Source organism: Apis florea, unplaced genomic scaffold (genome assembly GCF_048593485.1).
Source record: "Apis florea isolate Af1SG1 unplaced genomic scaffold, ASM4859348v1 contig_3774_pilon, whole genome shotgun sequence".
In the NCBI taxonomy this organism is placed as follows: domain Eukaryota; kingdom Metazoa; phylum Arthropoda; class Insecta; order Hymenoptera; family Apidae; genus Apis; species Apis florea.
In genome coordinates, this window is record NW_028256847.1 from 72,617 (window position 1) to 88,924 (window position 16,308).

Sequence of the window (16,308 nt, forward strand, 5' to 3'; positions counted from 1 at the left end):
GAGAGAAGAAACAACGCCCAATAAATCGCCCAATAAATAAACGAGCGCGTGGAACTCGCGTCGACGAGTGACGCGAGTGCGAGCAAATTGGTGAAAAGAACAGGAAGCGACAGAATAAACGACGATATCGTGAAAGATGACGTTGAAAAATATTTTCCACGTGATGCACGCGTGTTACAGAAACCAGACACTGTCGGGGAATTATATATATATAGGATAAAAGGATCGCGATCGTGATCGAGGACGATGTAAACCGGATCAAACTGCGCGATTAAAGTTTCCAAATCTTTCGACGATCCCGTGGAACGAATTAATCGCGGGATCGCCGTTACGCAAGCGTGCCGCGTAATTTCGAGGATGGAATCGCGTTTCAATTTATCGGTCCATTCGCGTTGGAGATTTTATTTCGCCGGTATTTGTGGACGAATCGAAATATGGAGCGAACGATAAAATCGAGCAAAATTGTTGCGAAGCATTAAAAATTCGCTCGAAAAGAATACGCTCGGTTGGAAAAAGCAACGCCATCCAACCTTCATTAAACGCGAGCCACTGGGTATAGAGAGAAGTAAGTAACACGTAATTACGTATATCGACGCTGTATAACGAAAAAAAAAAAAGAAAGAAAAGAAAAAAAATGTAAATGATGATTAGATTTCTCTCGAACATTAAAATTTCTCTTCGTAAGACAACTTTTACTTGAACAACATTCAACGTTATCAACCATTTACGAAATAACTCCACGTACATCCACGCACACGTTTGTACAAAACCAAACCCGTACAATTTTCTTTCGATTACACCGTTACTCAATACCTGGCCGCTTCGTTTTATTATGCGCCACGAAACCGAGCGACCGGTCGAACCGAGTTTCAACGAGTTTCGTACGACAGAAAACTTCTCGAAGCTAATATTGTAAAAACGAATCGAATGCACGATCGAACGTTCGATTTTTCGATAAATCAAAATCGCCGCGAATTGAGTCGATTGAAACGACCTGAAATCCGAGCCAATATCCTTGTTGCAGGAACAAAACGTGTAACACGCACGCGCGTAATACGAAATATATATCGTCCATTTTGATTTTGGGAGGAAGCGGAAACCGAGAACGATGCTGGAATTTTAAATTCATGGACGAAAATTCCCCGCCGTTCTCCGAGTTGCGAAATCGAACTTCCGAGACACAACATTCCAGACCTTATGATTTCTCCGATTCGACGAATCTCGTCGAATATTTCGCGAGCTTTTTATCTTATTATTTGAAAATTCACGAAACGCATAAATCGTCCCCCCGCGCAACGGTAAACTCTCTGGGCGAGCGATATCTCCTTTGTAATAATTAGAGGTGACAAGCTTGGGAGGAAACGAGATGCGTTCCTCTCTCAAGGGAGAGAGAGGAGGCGAGAGACTCGTGACACTCGGGACGAGAGTGGAAAAGAGACGGGCGGAGAAGAGAAATTGCGTACAATATGTAACGAAACAAGTGCCGTTAGTTGGCTCGTGTGTCAGAAACGGTTTCACGTTTCTCCCTCCGATTGTGTACGCCAGCCTAATTTAATAATCCCGATATTAAATTTTAATAATTAACCTTAACGTGATCGATGCAGCGACAACAACTGCTCCTCGCCAAACGGATATTTTCGCTATTATTTCGTAGCGATCGGATCCATCCGTTCGTTGCACGCGGCGAAATCTCGTTATGCGAAATCCATGTCCGACCGACATCCGCGACAACAATTAACGACGGTGGAACAAGGCGAGCGACACGAGAGTGGTGCACGGGGAGGAAAATAGAGAAGCAAGGAGAGAAATGATGTGAAAACGTTACCTGTCGACATCATTGTGCACTTCCACGAGCGAGCATTGTACGGTTAATGAGTACACGGCTGCGGGAATACCGTTCGATTTTTAAATACCGGGTTTAGCTATTTCAAGCTGTTTCATGAAACGATATATGTGCATATATATATATATATATATGAGAATTTTAACGGTATACAAAGCGCGACACGATTCTCAAACGATCGAACGAGGATTTCGAACGATGACGATGATGTTCTTTTTTTCGTTTTTCAAATATATATATATAATACCGCGAAATCTTCGATAAATCTTCCATTTCTTGGGCGTGGACGAAATATCGATGAATATCGATTCCAAGAATTCTAAGAAGACTTAGAAATACTTGGAAATTAGATATGCTCGGCGGCAAACCGTCTGCGCAAGTAATCAGCTCGATGATTTATGACTGGTGAATTAGTGCTTAGTACTCTCGATAAGCATTCCTCGAATCGAGCCACTTTTTCAACCAACTCATTATCAATCTCGCCTCGCCCGCCTTACTTCCGTCCTAATTTCTAACGTTTTAATCGAGCACCCTGAAAGACGTATCCTCCGAACATGGTGCACCTCGAAACGATTCTCTCCTCCTCCTCTCTCTCTCTCTCTTCGAGCGAATAAAATACGGGATCGCAATCAATATCCCGTGGCGTTACACGCTCGAGTTACAACAAATGATCCCCGCTGCCGGCGGCCAATCTTTCGCGAGTTCAATTTCCCTCTCCCCCGCGCGTGACAGTCACCCGTGGCATTAATTACACGGACGTGGAACTGTTTCGAATCGAGGAAGTGGAGAGGATCGTGGAGGGCGGCCACAATTGAAAATGAGAAACACGTGACACGGGCGCGAAACGCACGAGGAGTGGGGAGAAGAGTAACGGGCCACGGGCGCATGCGCACGAGCGTGTATTGCGGGGTTATTAGATGGAGGAACGTCGGCGCGCGTAATAAATGCGCCGCGCATAAATACGCGGCAACGATATGCAACGAAACGTCGGCTCGTTTTCCGTGTCGTCTAAATTCCTTGGAAGCCCGTGGAATGTATATATACACGCGTATATTCGACAGTTGCACTTGAACCAGGAAATCGTGGTGGCCCGTGGAATTCCGCGTGTATATACGCGTGCATGTATACGGCCGTCATCTGGCACACTCGCCAAACTATTTGGGGGAAATTAACGTTTCCTCTGCTCGGCGATACCGACCGAGGCGTTTACGCTTCGCTTCTAATCTCCCTTCTAAGTGGAGAGGGCGAATGCTACGACGACGATGTTAAGTGGATATTGCGATAGAGAGAAGCGATGTCGTTGAAATACGGGTTAAGAAATACGGTTGTTTATGTTGTTGCGGGTTTATGGGAAGAGGTGGTTCTGGAGAGGTTGAAGTGGCCAGTGAAGTGCTGCTTTCATACCGCGTTATCGTATATCGCTTTGTTTGGTAAAACGTCCACGTGAACATTCTCTCGAGTGTATCCGTGAATAAATAAAGTTGGCCATCTATTTATTCCAGACTTGATACACGATACACGTTCGTCTGTATGATTGTAAAAATTTTGAATATCCAACTCGATGGGATCCACCCGCCATTGTTAAATCTGATCTATTATCAAACGGCGTCGTCCGATTTTCTCCAGGAAGGAGGAGAAGATAGAAAAAGATGGAAACACACGAATCAGTGGGAATAGCAACCCTTATCCGACATCTGTTACGCGTTATTACACCGCCGACAAAGCGGGCCGATGACCAGGTGGCAATCGCGGCGATCCAATTAACGCGCCGCTCGCAATTATGCCCTCTTTCGAAACACTTTCCTTTGCCCTCGTCGCCTTGGTGGGCGTGCGACGCGTAGGAGACGACGATTACTCAATTACGGCCGATCAACGGCGGAGAGGAGTACGATTGAATCCCCTTTCTACCGCTTTGGAAACCGCCTTTTTTCCCGCGTGGGACGCAGAGGTTAATCGCGCAATTGCGACTCGACCTGGACTCTGGATTATTATTACTGTTCACCGACTGTCTTAGCGCTCGACAGCAGAAATTGTCAGGCATCGTCGTGATTTTTCAGGATCGATACTCGCGCACAATGAATTAATAAAAGGAATGAACGAAAAATCGTGATCATCCAAAAAAAAAAAAGAAAAAAAAAAAGGAAAACAGCTTGAAAATTTGCAACAGAGTGAAAAATAACGGCAGTGTCATCCGTCAGTTGCAGGGAGATATTCGAGGTGGCCGCTCTCTCGTGGGAGATCCGCCAGGGAGCCGCGTCTATTTGCTCCTCGTCGAATTCCTCGGCTCGTCATTGTGCTCATGAGACAGGACGTCGTCTCGTGACCCGGTGACAACGTAACGCTCCATTGTCGCGGAACCGCGAGGAATGCCACGAAATAACCCGCCTCTCTCCTCCCTCCCTCTTCTGTTGCGCAACCAGACTCTGCGCCTCCCATTGTTCGCGTGTCTCCAAACACCTTGCACACGTTCCGGACAAGAATTTTACACGCCTCGTTTGCAAGGGAAACGAAAGATCGATCGTCAACGAGGGCATTGTTTCCACCGATTTTCGTGCGGATATTATCGTTGAACAGGCGAGTTTCATTGTCGAGAACTTAAGGAGCCTTTCGACGGATCACACTGAATGGCACACTGTGAGCGATTTATACGCCTTTACGAATTTCGTGGAATTATTCGTCGGATTATTTCGAGATTATTGCGATGTTTGGTGAATTGAAAAGATGCGAGTATCCTTCATCTCTGTTCGTTTCAACGTTTGCTTTACCGTAATTGGAATTCGATCCGCTCGAAAGTACGACACAATTTGAAATTCTTCACCTATTCGTAGCAACGATCGACACCAACGCGTTGAAAAGAATGGTAACTCTGCGATCACCATCCGTCTCTACTCACCTCAGAAATCAGAAAGCACAACGTGGTTGAGCGCGCTCGGCCTCGTGCAGCCTGCGTTCTTTCAATAGAAACGGATAGAAGATCGTAAATTTACCTCGTTCACCTTGCTCGTTGGATAAGATATGCGGCGAGCCTCGTGAGAAGACGCGAGTGGAACCAGTGTCTCTCTCTCAGTAAAGTTCGTGTCACAAGAGAGAGAGAGAGAGAGTCTCGTCTTTCCGAAATTTGCATCATAGCGAACGAATCACGCGGATGTTGTTGTCGAAAATTAACGCGGCGCCGCGGGAATCTTAATTATCTCCAACCGAGTTTCCTTGGGAATCGCGAAATGCAAATTCCCAGCTTTAAATCCAATCCCCAGACGACGTGACGACTTCTTTATTGCCTGCGATTTTATTTTCCTCGCTCGATAGCCTGGAGGATCGTTGTTGTTGTAATTATTTTACGTTGAATCGTCGACGATGACGTTTCAATATGGACATCCAATTTTTGTTTTCAATTATACAATTTACGAGATAGATGCGATTTGTAAATCGTGATGCTGACAAGCAAAGTCGATTGTTTGGGGATTGTAGAGTATTCTTTATCCTATCCCGCAAATTTTTATCTTTTTACTTTACTTTTTACTCCCACGGATCAGATCGTAGATCGCGAATAATTTTTTTCCATTTCCCACGAGCGCGAGTTTCTTTTAAGCGATCCTTTAAGCCAGAAGATCAAATTGAGATCAAGCCAGGATCCATTTTCCCTCATTTTCTACAATTGTTTTCCACAACTTTCTATTCCCTTCCTCGCTGACGCTCCAATCAATTATTGAACTAAATTATGGAACGATATTATCCGTGTTACACGATTCGTTTTATCGATTTATCTATCCATTAATTAGAAGAAATATCGATAGAATTGCTTGACAATTTTACGATTATCGCGAGTAGAAAACAGCCGGCAAGTTTATTCGACAAGAGTGTGTTACGCGCAATCTTTATCGACTTCGATTCGCTTATTACGGATTACGGGGGATAGAGTAGCTTGTTGCACAACTACATTAAGGTGGAGTCGATGCGCCTTTGAAAAAAAAAAAAAAAAAAAATTACGCGCGTAATGCGTAATTTATCTGTCCAAATATTGCGCGGATCCCTTTAATGCTCGTTTATCGTGCCATTAAGCTGTAAACCACAAAATCACGGCGCCGAGGAATGAAAAGGAACAAATCCCATCAACGTGTAAACCGTTGATACGAGCGACCAAATAGTGAATATCGCGTAAATCCCTGTGAAATATGATGCTGTAACACACTGCTATTTCGAATTGTACTTCGCCTCAAAGTATACGTTCGCCATCGCACTAAACGTTCAATTTCTAAACGTGCGAGATAAATTTTATCATCCAAAGTGTATCCGCGCTTACTGCTCTCACTTATGGCTTACACGGAATTTAACATCAATCGAATAGGCCAACACGCGCGAGCCTCGCATTTATCGACTATCGACTTCTAACGTCTCGCAACTTCTCGGAATCCGTTTCAATCCGATTACATCTCTTCAAAATCTCTTAATTGAAGTCTGGAAAAAGAAAAACAATCGGCCGAGATCGTATCGAAACTTAATCAGGTTCGTAATATTATCGCGTGGAAACGGAGGAGGAAACGGGGAGTGTAATTCTGGAATGGGAAGAAGAGGGGAAAAATCGTGACGAAAGGAGTGTCAAAGGGGCTTCCTAAAAGCCTCGGGGGTATCCACGTTACATCGAGGCTTCGACACCGGCTGCGACATTCGTTCCGGCTCGGAGTCACGGCGCATCCAAGTTGAGAGAGAGAAGAGGAGAAGAAGTGCATTCACCCCGGCCGTTTGCATCGTTTTACAGCCTTCTCTGCAACCTTCTCTCTCCCGGTTTTCTAGACTCCTCTGGTGGAACGAGCGGCTCTATCTCGACCACGGTCCACACTTATGCACTTACGCGTTAATGCCGTAACGACCGCGTCTGCCGCCGTGGTTGCAGTTGCAGGCCGAGGGCAAGGCAGACTTGTTCGAGGGCGGCTACCGATTTCTTATCTCTCCTCCATCGTTTCCTTTCTTCTTTTTTCTCAAATAAAAAAAACCCAACTTATCATTCGCGAAAGTGAAAACGATCCTTTTAGATTCTTCCATTCCGTTTCCCTCGTCGCCACCATGCAATTATTGAAATATAAAATCTCGTTTTAAGAATATCGATTCTATCCGCGTTTACCATGTTTGTTGAAAAAAAAAATATCGATGCTACGCTGTTTCCAGAGAAAGATAGCTCCGATCTTCGTGTGCAGAGACGACTATAGTCGCAATAGAAATCGTTTCTACTTTATGCGTGATCCGATTACAAAAACACACTTCAACTGTACGTAACAATTTTAATCTCGAAACTTCCAGGGATGATAAATCAAATTTAAACGCTCGCCGTACACGTCTCGCAGGCAACGAAGCCATTTTTCCAGATCTGGTTCCAGAGAGCGGAAAGGTATCAGAGGCAAGGAGATCGGAAGAAGGCCTTCACGGCCGTACGCCCGCTGTAAATTTTACTACGTCATCTCCGGGAACGACCTCGTCCCAGAACCGGCACTAAATCCTTTTACGATCGGAGCGGCAACCTCCGTTCCCCGATGTCGTTGACTCGCTTTTTCATTCCGTTCTTCTTCCAGGGGCCGTGATCTCGAAGCAAGAGTAAACAAGACATCGAGGCAAAGCAGGCTGAGGGAGGAATTCGGTGCTCGGAGTCGCGCACAACAAGGATTGGCCTCAAGGAGAGCTTGTTGCAAATAAGCCTGATAATTAAGGGTTTTCGAGACACTCCGACGTTTGAATTTGTTTGGAACAATGATGTATTGTTTACTTTCAACGGTGAGATGCTTCTATGCATTGTTTTCCGTTGCATCGATGAAAATTTTGGGCCATGAACAGGCAGAAGGGTTGATCAACGTTGTGCAATAATGTTAATCGAGTAAATGTAGCAATATCTTGAAATCGATCACACACAGTTGAAAGTTCAACTCGAAATGGAAACCGATATCTCCTCCAATTACTTGTACAAGCATTTCTTTAAATTTCACTGTTTAATAGACGTTTGTCACGAACGAATAAGATCGTTTCCACAAAAGTAGTCCGAATCGATAAAATTGACCTACAACTTAATTTGTCTGAAATAAGTAACTAGATCGAGTTAACGATCGTAGTGAACGAGCATAGTCAACACTTTTATTGGAGAAAGTATGCACGACGGGTATCTGGAAAAGGAGGCTCTTTAATTATCGCGTAATTTTCTGACGGTTTTTAAACAGTTCCTGATTCCAGAAAGGCGCGGTTGACGTGTATAATTAACGTAATTCGACCGAGATAGGCCGACGAGCCCAGTTTGAACGAAGTTTCGCAACCGTTTCAACTATTTTTCAACCGTGTTACCAAAAATCTATTTTAATTTTACGTGTAAAAAGATGCCGCCAAATTTAACCTCAAAATCGAAACTTCGATCGCTATCGCTTCTCTCACGAAACGTTCTCTCTTTTAAATTTTCGAGAACGCGTTGAGAGCGAGAAAAAGCTTGAAAAAAACTAGTAGAAAGTAAACCAAATCGAGGGAAACGAGAATCTTCGGTCTGAATCTATCTCTAATCACGGTTTATGCAAAAGAAGCGGCGCCGGAAGGAAATTCAGGGTAGCGTCCCGTGAAAATAAAGCGTGTCATCTTTCGCTTTCTAGGCGAATTTTGTTTTGCGCGACCTATGCCGTTAATTAAGCCGCTTTCACCGTTGTTCGCCTATGTGTACCGATTTCTCCACCCGTCCGCAGAAGACCGACCAAGTTCGCCAATTCGCTCGTATCAAACCGCGATGACGCGTGCATTTAACGTTCAAGGGAACTTACATATCCTGTTAATTAATTCAACTCGTTGCGCAACATTCGTGCAACCTGCGCGTTCGAATGAGAAATGAGGGGGGGGGGGGGGGCTTGGAAAGTCTGTAAAATACCGATCGAAAGTGTATACCCGTTTATTTTTAAACGCGAACGCAATCTGATTGTAAATAAAAAAAAAAAGGAAAATTGATTTCTTTCTTCGCTTCGATTAATCTCGATAATCGCGTTAAAAGTTATTGTGTACGAGTGATTAAAAATTTAAAGTTAGGATTAGAAAAATACAATATATATATATATATATATATATATACATTTTTATGTAATCTTAAATCTTGTTGGAGAAAGAAAAAAAAGAACTCAGTTAAACTCACATTCGAAATAGTATTATATAATTAGCCGCTTCCGTATTGCTATCTAAGTAAGTGGCTAACGCCTCCATCCTGTTAAATCGTATTTTCGCGTGAAAATATTCCCTCTTATACACGCCCACCAATGTTACACCTGTCACGCACTATATCCAGGCCTCATAATGGCTTTATTATTCCTTAAAATTGTGTTTCCATGTACAAATATAATCCTTGGTCCAGCCGACCCTCCAAGATATCCCATCACATTATATTACACGATTCTCTGTAAAGATAAGATTTCGGATTCACCAAGATCGCGAGAAAGAACGAGAGATGAACGAAATTACGAAATAAAGATGAAAGAAAAGAAGGATACAAGTGTAAAATCTATAATTCGAAGAAAATGTATAAATTACGAATTAGATATATCGCGAACATCGAAACATTTTTCCCGTGCAACAAAGAGGCAATTCGAATTATCATATTCACGTTGTACATACTGATAATATACATAGATCTTCGATCGACACGAAGCAACGAATCGCGAAAGGCTGGATCGTGTCGATCCACGGAAGCCCCTCCAACACGTGAGAGACTGCAGCCCACGTCTTATTATGCATGTTTCGATATGTGTATACGATGCGAAACGAGGTATCCTCCCTTTGGTGGCTGCACACGCATACACAACAACACGCCGTGAATTATTCCAACGATCACGAAATTGCAGTTTAGCCGCGTCAGATATTGTGATTGCATCCCGGCAGACCGATGGGAAACATCTTCTTGGCGAATCTCGGTGAAACGGCCGTCGAGCATCGCGGCTCGCCTTTATAGAAATTGAAATCGATTTCGTGTCGATCGCCTCGCCTCGATACCTCGAGAAAAATCGGTGGAAATAATATCGTAAACTTGAAACTTCGTGAGCGGAAACGATAAAACTCGATTAGAAGATATGATATCAAAAATAGTCGCGTATGTAAAAAAAAGTGTGGTTCAAATAGTTATTCAAATTCCAATTTATTATTAATTTGGCGCAACAAGCATCCACCAGTTTCGGCAAAAAATGGTGTTTCGATGTTTGCAACACATCTAATTCATTCTTAATTCTCGTTCGAAGGTGGAAATGTTGATCGATAAAATTCTTCTAAAAGCGCGCCGGATAAAACGGGCGCACGATTTATTATCGATTATTTCATTAACGGCAACAAACCGACTTTCTAACGACTCGCAAGGAGAGGCCGGCCACGATAATGGCCTTATCCACACCGGGGATGTGTGCGCGAATGGACGCGTTACGTGCCGCTATTAACGTGGATCGATGCAATCGGTTTGCACCTTTGCTGCCGATTTCTCCAACAACACACCCACGTGGTGGCCGATCTCACGAACGATCGATCGCGGAAGCTCATCAGTCGTTTAGACGATTAATTTAATCGATTCGAACGATGGTTACGAATGGAATTTGTTGAATTTGGGATTTTATTTTATGGGAAGGATGATTTAAGGATCGATCGATAAATGGAATATGAAAGGTTAGATTAAAATTTTCGTATACGAATCTTGATTTTTCCGATCGTGTCCTCGGATAACAGGTCATCGCTCATCACTCGTTTTAGACGATTAATTTGATCGATTCGAACGACGATTACGAATGGAATTTGTTGAATTTGGGATTTTATTTTGGCAAGAGTGTGAGTTTAATCGATCGATAAATGGAATACGAAAGGTTGAATTAAAGGAAACGAAGGAAGTTTCACTTTCGCGATTTTAATGAGGAAAAAAAAAAAAAATAAGAATCGTGGAAGCGTAACATATTCCGCGTGAAATCGAGTCTTAATGATCGAGATTATAATATGGCTCGGAAATGGGATTAAATGTCGGCGTCTAATAATTTTCTTCGATCGGCTCGCGCACGTCCATCTTCTTTTAATGAAAGGTTGTTCGCGACCAGCTTTCGGGATTTTTTTTAAAAAACACGAATTTTCAAGATGGGTTCTCATGGAACGGATAGAAGGGAGTGGCAAATCGATCGAGGCGCTGGTGAATTTCCACGGATTAATATAATTTCGACTGAGAAGGGGCGTGCGAGCGTAATCGCATGTGCGTGCTAGGTGACGGAAATACCTTCCACTTCCGTGATTTCAGCCCTCCTCCCCGTGGAATTTTAATTAATTTCGTTACGCGATATCGCGTGACATTAAATTAAAAATTAAAACGTAAAACATGAAAAAAATTGAGAATCATAACGCGATGCAATGTAAGTAAAATGAAAGTATATTAACTATTTGTTTCATCTACTTCAATACTTCATTGTTATAATTCAAACCGAAACTAAAGTAATATAAAAATAGAATACGAAACGAATTATTCTCAAAAATATTACGATTTATAATACTTGATAAAGACAATACTTTAGAAGATAAATCTTTTTCCTCGCACAACTTTCGACTCTTCTATAATATTGGAAATAATTGTTAAGTAAGAGAAAAGGAAATAACGCGAGAACGAATTGTATTTCGCTCGATGGAAATCATCGTGAACGACTTGCTCGCACGATATTACTGGATGGATCAAGCGTGGAAAATGTACTTCCTCTTCAACGGCGGACAAAGCACGCCACGAGAATAGAAAATAATACGGAAGGATGATCCTTCCAGAACCAGGTTTGAACCTGGTACCAGAAAACGTGTACCTGAAAAGAGCCGCCTCGTACACGCCTTTTGTACACAAGAATTGTACCAAGGCGCTCCTTCTTCTATTCATCGAATGCGTTTCAAAAGCAGCGTTTCTATGAAGTCTCGAGAAGGGCCTCGGCAAGAGACGACACAGATTCGAAAGTGCTCGTACATTTATCGGCGAACAAATAGATCGAGAAGAGCTAGAGAGACGAATATATCCAATATATATTATTTACTCTCTCTCGATTTTTCACCTTGAAATATCTATAATCGATCTTCCATTATTATATCCATTCATTCGAAAAAAGGGGCCACGAGAAGAAACGCGCACAATAATCAACAGCAACACGGATGCGCAGATGCGTCCGATCCACGACGAGGCTTCGATTATAATCGAATAAACAGATAGGGTGGGCGGCAAAGGAGTTAAGTTTCCGGCCGGCTTTCCATTCCACGGAAAATGGGTCGAGCTTTGAAGAGGTGCCGGGTGGCGTTTTATAACGGCGGATCGAAGCCTTTCAAAGCGGCCTTTTCCGTGAAAACTCTCGCGTGTAGGCGAGAAACAACAAATCCTCGTCTAAACCGAAGCTCCCCAGTAACGATCCCGCCTGAGCAACCACGGTAGAGGAATAAAGGGACCCGAAATAACTATCGCCCGACTATTCTCGTACCGTGACCCATCAGCTGCTCAAGCTGTTGGGCCTTTTGAATATGGTCGAGACCAGCCATGCGGGATTTCCGGGCCGAAATTAAACGAATTCACGCGTGACAATGCGCGAATTGCTTCTCAGATCACCTTCGAACTGATTTGACGCGCAAAATCGATACAGATAGAATAAACGATTTTATTCGAAGTGACATTGTTCCCATTTTTGAAAGAATTACGTTTAACCGGTTAATTTATCGAAAAATGACTTGTATTAGTTGAGAATTCGAGAATTTCTCGAGATAAACGTGAAAGGATGAATAATAAATGATGAATAATAATAGTATGGATAACATTTTGTTTTACGATTGTTTCAATATTTGGCTGGTAAAGAAAACAAAGTAACGGATCGATTGAAATAGTGAAACAAAAAAGAAACGTCTCGAATCTTTTAAAAATGGATTGACACGCGTATTTACGAATGATATTTTTAACAACTGACCTACCGCATTGACCGTGACAGCTGCGAGCCCGTTTTCCCTCTGTATCCGGGAACACGCGAATACCAAAGTTTTGGAATTCCCCGAAATAGAACCGTGGGCTTCACCAAATAGTCGCCATGGACAGTTACTGCCATCGGCGAGTGCTTTCAAAATAAACCTTAGCCGAATATTTCTCGAGGCAATTGAATCGTGGTAAACCTCAGGAATTTCAGGGGAGGGATCGTTATATTTGGCGGAAAAATAATCTTTCGCTTCGGGATCGAATTTGGGGAAAAGAACATTGTTTGGAATCTGCAAATCGCGTGTTTATGTTTTCAATTCGCATTGATGTAACGAATTCCATTCTTGCAATTCGAATAATTTACCATCGTCAGAGAAATTGTGTGCATCATCAGGACGGAATATTTTACACGTTTGGTGATTGATTCGCGAATTCGTTTCGTACGAATCCGAATATATAATCGTTAAAAAAGATCATTTTTGTATGAAAATGTATGAACCTTCCTTCCTGGAAGTTTTTCGTTTTCTCAACCGCGGAGAAACCAGATCTTTCCCGACCAGCTGTGACTGCGGCCACAACACCAGTGGGAGTTTACGAGACGATGCTAAGCGTAGAAATCCGTATTAGGAGAAAATCCAGTAATCGCGTCAGCTGCACGTATAAGGTATCGACTCACAGCCGGTTGAGTTAAGCTAGTTCACGTCTATCTGTTAGGAATAAAGTTTTCAACCGATGTGAAAATGCGCTTGAAAGAATTTTTTCCAACCCTTGAATAATTCCGTAATTCCTTTAAAAATACCTTTTACCTTCTCGTTTTCACGAATATACTATAAAAAAAAAAAAGAACGTTACGTAGAGATACTGCAATATATCCATTTAACCATTTTTAACTAACGTATCGCCATACAAATAAACACTTAACGAATGTAACTACACCCCGATCCAAGCCAAATTTATCACACAATCCTCAACCACGTTACGTACACAGAGACACGATTTCTAGCTTTTCTTCTTTACCTACGTTCACATGCTAAAACCAGCCAATCTGCCGATTATCCGAAATAAGAATAAAGACATCTTCCCGTTTTCTCTCCTCGCTGTCGTTCCATCACAGGATCATCGCAACATCCACCATTTCGTGGACGAGTTGGCGCGCGTTATCGTCCCGTTAAGACGTCAGTTTGCTTTTGCCGGGATCGTTGCACGTCGATCGACCGGGTGAAAGTCCTAAAGTCTACGACCGGTTACGCCGAAACCCGTTGCAGGTGCATGTATGCATCACCGCCTCGGTACCGGTGCATCCGAGAAGAAGGTCACGAGCGGATGCATTCCGGGAGTCGTTTCGATCGTCCTTCCACTCCGGCAAGGCCGTTCAACAGGGGCGCCCGATAAATTGGCCGAGAGAAAAAAAGGATTAAAGGGAGAGGACGAGCCCCCTCCTCGTTCGTTTGCATTATTACCAAACTCCCTCGATTTATAACATTATTTTCGGCGACAATTTTTAATTTCTCTCTCTCTCTCTCTCTGCGCCTTAACAAGAAAGATTTATCATTGGACAAGGAAAATAAGAGAAGGGATATTTCCGAGATCTTAAAGATCTCTACATCTGAATTTTTGACGGTATTCGTTTTCCTCGAATAATCGACATCTCACCACCGTCATCAGCTGGTCGAGAATCGGCTATGCAAAAATACGCGATTAAGCAAAGACGGTTAATGGATTCGGCAAACAGCGTGGCAATTATCGTCTGCCTTCACCTGCGCCCTCAAGCGAGTCCTCCTCCTTGTTGTTTACACGCCATCCGACTTAATAAATCATTTCTTGCCTCAATCTCGGATCGATCGATCGATCGCTTCTCACGGTGCGGCCATTAGCCGTTTCGTTCTGCGCCCCCTTCTTCCAGAACACAGCAACGGGCTTTCCGCTCACGTTTTCACGTCTCTGGGAGCGGGCACTCGTGTCGTTCCTCGCCGGGAGGATTCCAGCCACGCCGCGTCTGTGAGGTCCTCGAGGAGGAGGAGGAGGAGGAGGAGGATCCGCAAGGTGAGCGTTTCCCATCACGCGAAAACTCGTTTCGACGCGCGCCACGGGACGAGGCACGGTTTTCTTGCCAACTTTTGTTCGCTCGAGTGTCGAACCAGTTCAAGACACGTGTTTTTTTTTTTATTTATTTATATAATAACGAGTCGGATAGGATGAAATGTATCCAATCATTTACCGTGGAGGGAATGTTTAATCTTTGTTTAATAAAGGGGACGAGGACGAGGAGATCGAAGGAGATGTTATTTCGATTCGAGAAATTAAATTTAGCAGAGAGCGATTTCTAATAAATATCGATAAAGCTACGTTTCATCTTAACTCGAGCCGTGAGATTGATATTTATACGATATATAAATTATTTTGTGTAATTATAGTGAGTTTCATTTTTCCACGTCATGCGTGTAAGACGAATATCGCCTGTTTTAACAAGGAAAGATGGTAACACGCTTGCGGTAAAGACGCTTAATAGCCTCGTTCGAGAATTTCGCGATAAATCGAATATACTTTCGAAATATCTTAAGACGTTTAGATTTCAGGCGGTAATTTTCGTTTCTCTGTCCATCTTCTTAACGCAACTTCGATTATCCGTCGAGTGAAATTTTCATTTAACTATATACGTATATGGGGTGGCAGCGAGTGGCAGCCACGAGGAGGAAACGAGTTCGTTTCCTTTTTCCTCTCAATTTGAAAAAGAAAAGAAAAGGAAAAAAGGATCGAAAGGAGGGGAAAAAAATGCACGGCTTGTCTAGCCACATCCTCGCTCGTGAAACCTGTTAATGACCAGTTGCCAGCTCTTCCTTCTGAACCCGCCTCGGCCGCGTTTACCTGCCTCCAAGTTTCTATCCTATGTCGATCGAGTATATATCAAAAGTTCCTTCTTTCCATCTCTTATATCCTCAATACAAAATAATCCACGATAATTGCAGGCCAAACGTATACATAAATTTCAAACGTTCTCGTTTTTTTCTGAATTTATTTGCTCGCACGAGCATCCAATCTTGTCGAATATTGATAATTGAAAGCCGCGTTTCAAGAGTGAAACAAGATGGAGAAGAAATAGCTAAAAATTAAAAATTGTTTCAAAAAGAAACCAACCTTTTCATTTAATCACAAAATTTCTTCGACCTGCTTCTTACGTGGAAAAAACAACCCTACTTTCGTCTCGAACGATCCAAACTCGCATTATTCCAACCATCCTCCGCCAGTAGTTGCTGCACATCCGGTAGCGCCTCACGACTCCTCTCCTCTCCTCTCCCTCGCCTCCTCCTCGAGTACACGTGTTCCACGTAATACGTGGTTAGGATCGGACATACGACCGCTCGTGTTCCGCTCCTCTCGCGTATTATACACGAAAGAGCAAAGAGAGGCGGACCCCTCTCGCGTCTTACAAGCACCGTTTACAGATATTATATGATTTATCGCCGTCCTTGCCGGCGCACAGAAATTCCTCGGCCGTATTTTTACGCGTACGGACGCG

General features: G+C 43.2%; 1 protein-coding gene across 4 annotated transcripts in view; it reads right to left on the minus strand.

The window, feature by feature from the left end:
- smash (smallish) overlaps window positions 1-16,308 on the minus strand; it is a 112,214-nt gene that overhangs the window by 55,939 nt on the left and 39,967 nt on the right. The window lies entirely within an intron of this gene.